This window comes from Equus caballus, chromosome X (genome assembly GCF_041296265.1).
Source record: "Equus caballus isolate H_3958 breed thoroughbred chromosome X, TB-T2T, whole genome shotgun sequence".
Classification (NCBI taxonomy): domain Eukaryota; kingdom Metazoa; phylum Chordata; class Mammalia; order Perissodactyla; family Equidae; genus Equus; species Equus caballus.
The window spans coordinates 37,795,554-37,804,728 of NC_091715.1; the positions used below are offsets into that span (position 1 = coordinate 37,795,554).

Here is a 9,175-nt window from a genome sequence, read left to right on the forward strand (position 1 = left end):
CCACTTTCAGGGATTCCAAAGCCGCCACACCTTCTGAGGCAGGTTTCCTGCCTCTACCTACATTGTGATGATCTGATAAGTTCTCTCTCTAAAGAAGAGAAAAACCTCACATATTTAATCTCTCCTAGAGCACTCTCTCTGTTAGAGCCTCTGATAAATTGAGACTTACTACAATTGTGTTGGACACCATATTTTTCTTATTGAATCCCAATACAGTCAGCCCTCTGCACCTGCAGGTTCCACATCAGCAGGTATAGAGGGCCAACTAAGGGACTTGAGCATCCTAAGAGTTTGGTATCCATGGAGGTCCTGGAACTAATCCCCTACGCCCCATGGATACTGAGGGAAGACTACTTAAATAGCCTTCTTGGCAATCACGTCACACTGCAGATTTAAATTATATTAAAATCAACTAATCCATCTAGGTCTTCTTTCACTATGATCTGCTGTTAAGTCAAATCTGTTCCTTTTTGCACTTTTCAGATCTCTGTGAATTACATCTATCCCTATTAAATTTCATTTTGTTGATTTTTGGACTATTTTTAAAAAATATTTTATGTCTTTATTTGTTTTGGCTATCCTTCAAACTCTGGGTCATCTGTAGGTTTGATAAACATGTCTTATATGTACCCAGGCATGTATTTGACTTAAAATGCTGAGAAAGGCTAAGTGAAGTCCAGGGGGGCTATCACCACGATGGACACTACTAAATACATGCATTTAACACCTGTGTTGCTTGTTCCCGATGACTCACCTAGGTTCTTAGTGGTCACCACTTCCTTTTCTACAGGCTCCAAGACCATCTATTTAATAATTATGCTAGAATTTGGTTGAGGGGCAATATCAAGTTCACTGGTATACAGTTTCTGGAATCTAAATTTCTCTTCCTATTGTAAATTCGGATACTATGGTAGTGCACTGCCAGATACCTCCTTCAAAATGGAGGAACTAGTTTCCCCAACTGCTGGGAGTTTGGATGGTTGACAACTTACAGCTGAGTCCCTCTCCGGAAATTACCCTCTGCTAAAGAGAGCCGCTTCTCCTAAGGCCACCTCCCACTCCTAGGGTGTGGATGGGTGATAAGCCCACATTCATCAACTGATGAAAGTGAATTTATAAGGGCCTGAATCTCTTGCCTCAAGGTAAGACAACTCTGCAAGGCCCTCACAACTCCAGAGCCCAATCTAGGTCTTTGTAACTGAATTCCACTTCACTTTCTCCTTCTGTCCATTTCAGTTTCCTTATTCCTCCATAAGTGTTGGTCCTGAAGGCATGCCCTAATGTAAGTTTCTGACTCAGAGTGCATTTCCCAGGGAAGCTGACCTGCAGTACCATCTCCATTCTTCAGGAGCCTCTCACACCCTCCAAAATTCCTCTTTCAGTGCCCAAGGTATAATTTAAATTGACTTTATTGGGTAAGAGCTCTCAACATCTCTCTAATTTTCTTGTGCTTTTGTCCCTCAATATATCGTCGATTACGTATATTGGAAGTTAAAGATCCTTCTTGATTGTGAAAAAAAAAAAGTTGAGGCATTTTGCTTTTACCCTGTGACCTGCTCACATTCAGTGAGCAGCTCCCTTCCTTGTACTTCTTGTTTTGTGCATGACTGAATAAATCCTTTTTGTGCTCTTTATGCTTTCCACATGCCTTAACTCACTCTGGGCTCTGGCCCTCCTGGCACTGTTCATACTCCTCTCATGCCTTACAGGTCTCAATAGTGACTGATGGTGGACCTATAGGCCAGCCGCTCAGGGCACCCACTTTATAATTCAGAGGTGAAGTCTATGCTTTGAGGTAGAAAAGTGCTGTCTTGGTTTTATCATTGGCTTCCTTTTAACTTCTGGCCCATATACAGAAAGGTTATTTTTCTCCATCCCCCAAACCCGTCCTGCACAGCTCTGCTTTGGGTAGCAATTTTTCTACAACCAATGCCTTTGAAAACACTTTTTGTGCTACTTTGTTCAGACTATAGGAAGCCAGCCTAAGCAGTGTTAATGCATTTTGATGTTTTCCAGCCAAACTTCTAATTGAGTTGATTTCTATGACATTTTAGAGCTGCCTACTCAACTTCAAATTTTAAAAAACTTACATTTGCGCCTTTGTTTTTTGCTACCACCTAAAAAAAACTCAGCACATCACATTTGGGGAGTTCGGGGGGATAATAACAACCTTCTGAGAACAAGGGAATGGAGCTTCTCCCTCCCATGAAGTCTCAAGTAAAACAGAAGAATGATGGCTGTTAGAATAATCGCCATATTTATGTTGTTATAAGACATAACATTATCCAGACACATGCAAGCACCATATTTCCATGCACATAAAGTTTGTCATTTCCAGTTAAATCATTGGTACTGTATGGTTTTCAACAGATCCACTCAACTTTTCCCACACACTACTAAATTCCTGATACATATCAAACTCTGATTGAAAAGGCTTCCTAATGTGGTACATGTAAAACGAAGTGTATCTGCAGTGGGTTGAGGTCTTGGATCATTGAGATCAAGCACTGAGACAAATTGAGCATACTTGGTAATAAGCAAAAGAATGGGAACAGCATCTTCAGTCAAAAAGTACTCAACGAAATTTCCAGGATATGATTAGGGCTCTAGCTGTTCTATTACCAACCACTTGCAAAGGAAAATATAGAGAAAGGTAGAAGCATTATGCACTGGTTGCCAAAAGGAAGCAGACAGAATTAGTATAACTTCACATCTTACCTAGTTACTATGGATTTTTAATTAAAGATTTCCAAAATTAATAGAGTATAGATGAAGACCTTCTTTGCCCATCCATGACATCTGGTCCTGAATTTTGACTCCAAGACTTTTTGGCTGTGTGACCTTTGGCAAATTACTTAAACTCTTTGGTCTCAGTTTCTTCACCTGTAGAAAGGGAATAATAATGATAACTAATTCTAAGATTGTTGTGCCGATTAAATGAGATATGGCTTTGGACAGTGCCTGGTTATAAAGTAAAAGTTCAATGAACTTTAGAAAGGATTACAAATATTATTATGATAATGTAACATTAATTTTGATAACTTTTCATATGTGCCTCCCCTGATTGGAAATTCATCATGATTAGTTAAGGATCAGCAGAAGAAATTAATTTCCCCATGAGTGGGCATTGGGAGGACCAGGTTAGAGGAGGGGGGATGCTTATAAAAGTAGGTAATGTCCTGTGAGTTTTATGGGCCTATTGCCATTTTTGTGTACCTGGACACTTTTCAATGTCTTTTGGCTAAATTGTGGTGGTGAACGTAGCTGGTTGCCAGCTCTCCTTGGCCTGCACCACCTTGATTATGATTGAGACAAAGGTCTGACTCTTAATGAGAACATTGCCTCATCACACTGTAGAGCCCTGCCCACAAGGCTGGGGCACTTTTTATTTTATGGAGGCCTTATCTTTGTCAAAAGTTTCCCAGCCTTGGGATACGGGGGCTGATGTACTCATTGTCTCCTTTCTTGAAGGAAAATGGAAGAAAGAAGAAACAGAACCTCAGCCTCCAAGTCTCTTTACAGCCTCAACTTTCAGGGATAGTGCCCCTCCAGTGGGCAGAAGAGACCTTCATCTACTTCAGATTCCTCAAACTCAGATGCCTACAGCAGGCCAGAAATAAGTGAAATAGATTGGGAGATCTGTAGGGCCTGTGATGACACGAGAACTTGGGTCTCTCCAGAGGGCAGCTCCCGCCGATTGTTGTCACCTATGAATATGGGTACAGTGATGTTACATCCTTCAGTTTTTCAAAAGAAGCTACAAATCTGGCTTTTTATGTTGAATCTGCCAGTTTTTCAATGTTAGAAAATATTCAAGTTTTTAAAAACACCATCTGGGCCAAACAAAATATTTCTATTTGCCAGACATGACCCAAGGATTGCCAGATTGGGACCCTCCTCTACATGGTACAATTTCAGGTTCTGAGTGAAATTCTTTCTGACCCCAAACATATCCCCCACCTTATACCACTCCACTGGAAGTCCTGCAGAGTCTTTCCCAGCTCTAAGACCTTTCCCTCAAAAAGCAAAGTCATCCTTTTGGGGAGTACATTGAGCATTCATCACTCACTAGCTGCTTGAATTATGCTGGTTTATTGCACCCATTTAGGGAATGGAGGGAAGGGGAAGTTGGAGAGGTGGGTGAGGAAAGGACAGTCCAGTGGCATGAACACCTAGAATTCTTTGCTCCGATACTCACTAGATGTTGCAACCTCAAGGAAATCAGTTCTCTGGCATTCACTTTTCCTTATTTCTTGAAAGGGGCGGCTAATAATTGCCACTTCATGGGATTGTGGTGAGAATCAAGTGGAATAAAACATACCAAATGTCCATCCCAGAGCAGACTGTCCTTAAATAAAATTTTAATCTGGAAGGAAGAAGGAAAGATGTTCTGGTGCTCAGGGGCAGTTCCAAAGTGGGGTGTGGCCACGCAGGACCTCTCGGAAGAGAGGTAAAAAGGGTGGGAAGGCAGGAGGGAGCTGTGAGCAATCAGAGCATATCACTCTCTGGCCAGCAGCCCAGCTAGTACAGAGGGGATAATGTACTAAAGGAGAAATAGGCACTATGATAATAACCCACAAATGCAGCCTGTTATACTGACCTGCAATCTAAGCTTACACAAGTCTAATTCATCCCTCCAATATTTTTGGCCATTATGGACTTATTTTTCTGGATACCGTTTCTTTGACTTCTTTGCTCAAATCAATGTTCCATGCCTGAATTTCTTTCTTCTATAATACATAAGTGAATTTTGTAAGCCAAATTTTTTGCTTTCTGGAAAAAAATAAAAACAAAAAAACTTCTTATGTTTTATACTGTGCAGAGCTCAGAAGAAATTTTAGAGAAGAAATTTGGATCAGAATGAAAACAAATTGAGATATATATGGCAGGGACAGGAGTGTAGGGATGAGGAAGGAAGGGGAGATAAACATAAAGCTCCATCAGTAAGACAAAGGAAAATGACAAGGGAATTGAGTGTCATAGAATCACACGTCAGCAGCTTGACTTTGTAAAAGTCTCCTAGTGCTATGACACAAATGCGACAGAAAGGCAAGAGAAATCATGTACCATGTACCAAAAACACACTTCCAGACCCTAGCTTCTATCTCATGCCACTGCTTAGCTGTTCCATCTACAAGGGCCTGCAGAGTTGCCTGCTTTGAAAGTTCATAAAGGAAGAGATCAGGTTTTATCCAGGAAGCAGAGCACAGGAAGACATGTATCCCAGTTGAATATTGAAATTTCCAACACCCATATACAAGTGAATGTTAGTGCACGTGCACACACATACTCATGCATATGGCCAAAGTGCTTTAGATTTGTGCTACTATATTTGGCAAACCAAAGATGTGAACTCTTCTCCATACCCTCTGTGTTTTCTGTGGTTGGCCTCTTGTCTGAGGCAAAATATCAAGCAGGATGTTAACCAGGGGTCCAGATGTGGCTTTTCAGAAAAACACATTCCTTAGCTTGGCTTCTGTATGTCTTAGTTGCCAAGATCCACTCTTCTGTGTTCAACCCAGCCTCTGTGTTCACTTCACCACTCCCTCCTCTGCCTCATCTCAAATGGCCACCACCGTGGTTGGCTTTGGTATTGGAGCAGAAAGAAGGAAAAACCTTGAGAATACATATTCGGCTCCACAACAAGCTGGAGAAGATGTGTCAAATGCAACTCACTGCCATATGTCAACTGCTCTCCATATCTAAGTTATTTCTGCAGGGAACATTGTCTAAAGAACTCTCATCACTGCATCACAACACAAATGTGGCTGTAATTCCTGGATTCGAATCTCTGTTAGAACAGGTATTGTGTTCAGTTTGGTTGTCTAGGATCTAGGAAAAAACTGGCCACATTAGCAAGGGACTACCTTAACTTCATTAAACTCAAGCTTTGTTTTGTTGGGAAATTTCAATATACAAAAACAAATACAGGCTGGCCCTTTAAGAAACCTGATTCAATCTGGAACAAGACCCAGGAATCTGCATTTTATACAAGCTACCCAGGTGGTTCTGACACAAACAGTTCCCTGACCTTACTTTGGGAACCACTGCTCTGTGTCACCTATGCCAGAAGTTCTCAAATTTTTGGAGCCAAGAATCCCTTTACACTCTCAAAAATTATTTGGGACCTCAATGAACAATGGTTTATGTGGATTATATCTATTGATACTTACCATATTAAACATGAAAACTGAGCAATTTAAAAAATATTTATTCATAAATCATTTTGAAATAACAATAATAAACTTAATACAATTTAACATAAGTAAAATATTTCTAATGAAAAATAACTATTTTTTTCCAAAGCAAGAATATTAGTGAGAAGAGTGGCATTATTTTGCATTTTCAAGTCTGTTTACTGTCTGGCTTAATAGAAGACAGTTGGATTCTCATATCCGCTTTTGCATTCTAGCTGTTGCAATATGTTGTTTTGCTATAAGTATATATATGAAGAAAAATCTAGCTCACATAGACATGTAGTTGGAAAAGAGAGGGAGTATTTTAATAGCCGCTTTAGATAATTGTGGATACTCTTCTTTGATACTACACCAAAATGCATCACGTTGTAGTTCCTTAGCGGGTAGTTGCAACATGGAATGTGAGATGCTATCAGTGAGCTTTTTGTTCTCTGTTACATTAAAATTCATTGGTCTGTCTTGCACTTAGAATACATTTTTTACTCATGAATGATTTTATGAAACTATGAATTGGTCACTTGGAAAATATTGGTTCACCAAGTTATGCAGGTCTTCCAAATGCTGACACATTTCGTTATACACAATTTTAAAAATCATATTTGTTGATATCAACACTAATCTCATAAGAAAATGTCTTTAAGTATTGGGAAACTGGCAACCTCATGGGAATGGATACAAGCTTTCTAAAATTTTAATTTTCTCTTGAATGCTGGAATTTTATTTTTGGTAACAAATACTGTCAGTTGTTTTCCTTGAAATAACAAGCTTACTTCATACATTGTCAGGAGAATATCTGCCCAATACCCAAGTCTGAATAACCATAATTTGTCTGTCAGTTATTTGTTCCAATAAAAATGTTCTTCCATGAAAAAAGCAGCTAGTTCAGCTCAGAACTCGATTGCACAAGTACTTTTCCTTGAGACAACTATGGCATGTTAGTATGCAGCAGAAGTGCTGTATGTATACTTCTTACTTTGTCACACAGAATGTTAAAATAAAATTTATCTGTTTATTTATTTTAAAGGTCTGCTTTTTTTTGGTGAGGAATATTGTCTCTGAGCCAACATCTGTTGCCAATCTTCCTCTTTTCTTTTCTCCCCAAAGCCCCAGTACATAGTTGTATATCGTAGTTGTGAGTCCTTCTAGTCCCTCTATGTTGGATGCCACCACAGCATGGTTTGATGAGCGGTGTGTAGAGCCACACCCAGGATCCGAACTGGTGAACCCCAGGCCGCTGAAGCAGAGCACACGAACTCAACCACTATGCCACTGGGCCAGCCCCCAAAATAAAATTTAAAAAGAAAGTAAAGGCTTAGTGTTTTCCTATAACTATATTAATACAAGCTCATGTTTGAGAATGGTGAAGCCCTGGGCACTCCTGATAGCTCTGGTCAGATGAAAGCCAGATGTCCACTGGGGGTTAGGACTTCAACATATGAATTTGCAGTGGTGGAGGGGAGGGAGATGCAACCAACCCATAATAGAATCATTCTATGATTTGTTGTATATAGACAAAATTTGGAAATTCACCTCAAAAGAAAGTCTCTAGATTATAAGTGGCCCACCATACTTTTGAAGAAACTACCAAAATCCTGAGAAACACTGCCAACAACAACAAAAACCACACACCAATAAAGAACATCTCCCCACAACAATGACCAAATGCAGTAGAGACACAATTAAAATTTAGTTGGCCCATGTTTGATCCATTGTTTTCTACAAAATTTGTGTTTCATTGTGGATTTTGGAAATAAGCTAATGAATTGATTCAGGCTCTAAAAGATGTGGTAGATGCATAGGATGCGTATACATATTATAACAGAAGTCAAAATCCTCTTTTTCTCTCTAGGATATTATTTGCTCTAAAAATATCCTATAATTGGGCATGTAATGGGGTACAACAAAGGAATGATATTATGATGGTGTTGGGCTAGAGATTCAAGAACATTGCCTCAACTCACCTGTTTCTCATCCTTTCAAGGATCTCAGAAGATAGAAACAAAAACATTTAGAAAGTGAGGCCAAGTAAAACTTGATTGCTAACTAGGATTTTGCTTCCAAACCCAAATGTGAAGGAAGCTCTGCTGACTTGGGCTGGATATCATAGACGATTCATTTACCCAAGCAAAGCTGGCTAGAACCAAAGCATCCTAAGGGTCCACTTTGTATCTCTCCCTGAAGTTCAAAACTGACCACGTTACTAGGACAAAAAGCCATCTGTACACCAATGTTCACAGCAGCATTATTGACAATAGCCAAAAGGTAGAAACAACCCAAATGTACAACCGATAAATAGATAAACAAAATGTGGTATATACATGCAATGGAATATTATGCAGCTTTAAAAAGGAATAAAATTTGGACACATGCTACAATAAGGATGAACCTAGAAGACATCATGCTAAGTAAATAAACCAGATTCAAAAAGCCAAATACTGTATGATTCCACTAATATGAGGTATGTAGAGTAGTCAAATTCAGAGACGTAGAAATATTTTGAAGGGAGAATCCTTTCATTCAAATACAAATATTTGGGGAAAGTGTAAGCACATTATCTAATGAAGTCTAGGTAGTGAATAAATTGACAGTTACATTTGGGCAACACAATTATAAATAAAACCACAATTGATTCTAAGTGTTATTGTTGTTGCCTGTTGGTTTATTTTTAGTGTTCTCACTTAGGTTCTAAAACACTTTCTCCCCCTACTTTCTGTTTCCACTTTTTTCTCCACTCTCTAAATTTTCTCCTTCTTTTAGTTCTCTTCTTCAATCATTTTTCACACCTTTTGCTGCTAATTCTTTGGCCTCCTCACCTGCACTTGCTCCTGTCTACCTCAGTCTTCCCTGCCCCCTTTTCCCTCAGACTTGGAGTTTCTACGCCAGATGGGTTTTGTGGGAAGCTGAAAGCGTCTACCTGGCTTTCCGGCCATACCCCTCAGTAATAAGAGTAGTGCAGAGAGTCTCAAGATAGCCCAGCT

The 9,175-nt window shown here is 39.5% G+C and overlaps 1 long non-coding RNA gene across 6 annotated transcripts in view; it reads right to left on the reverse strand.

Annotated features, from left to right (window-relative positions):
- The window catches only part of LOC138921844 (uncharacterized), a 120,804-nt gene extending 116,402 nt beyond the window's left edge, over window positions 1–4,402 (reverse strand). For all 6 annotated transcript variants that reach the window (XR_011434745.1, XR_011434743.1, XR_011434742.1 and 3 more), the window contains exons 1-2: window positions 4,199–4,402; window positions 2,719–2,883 (exon numbers count right to left, since the gene is read on the reverse strand). This is a non-coding gene — a long non-coding RNA (uncharacterized lncRNA). The remainder of the gene's footprint in view (window positions 1–2,718; window positions 2,884–4,198) is intronic.
- Between the last annotated feature and the right edge of the window lie 4,773 nt (window positions 4,403–9,175).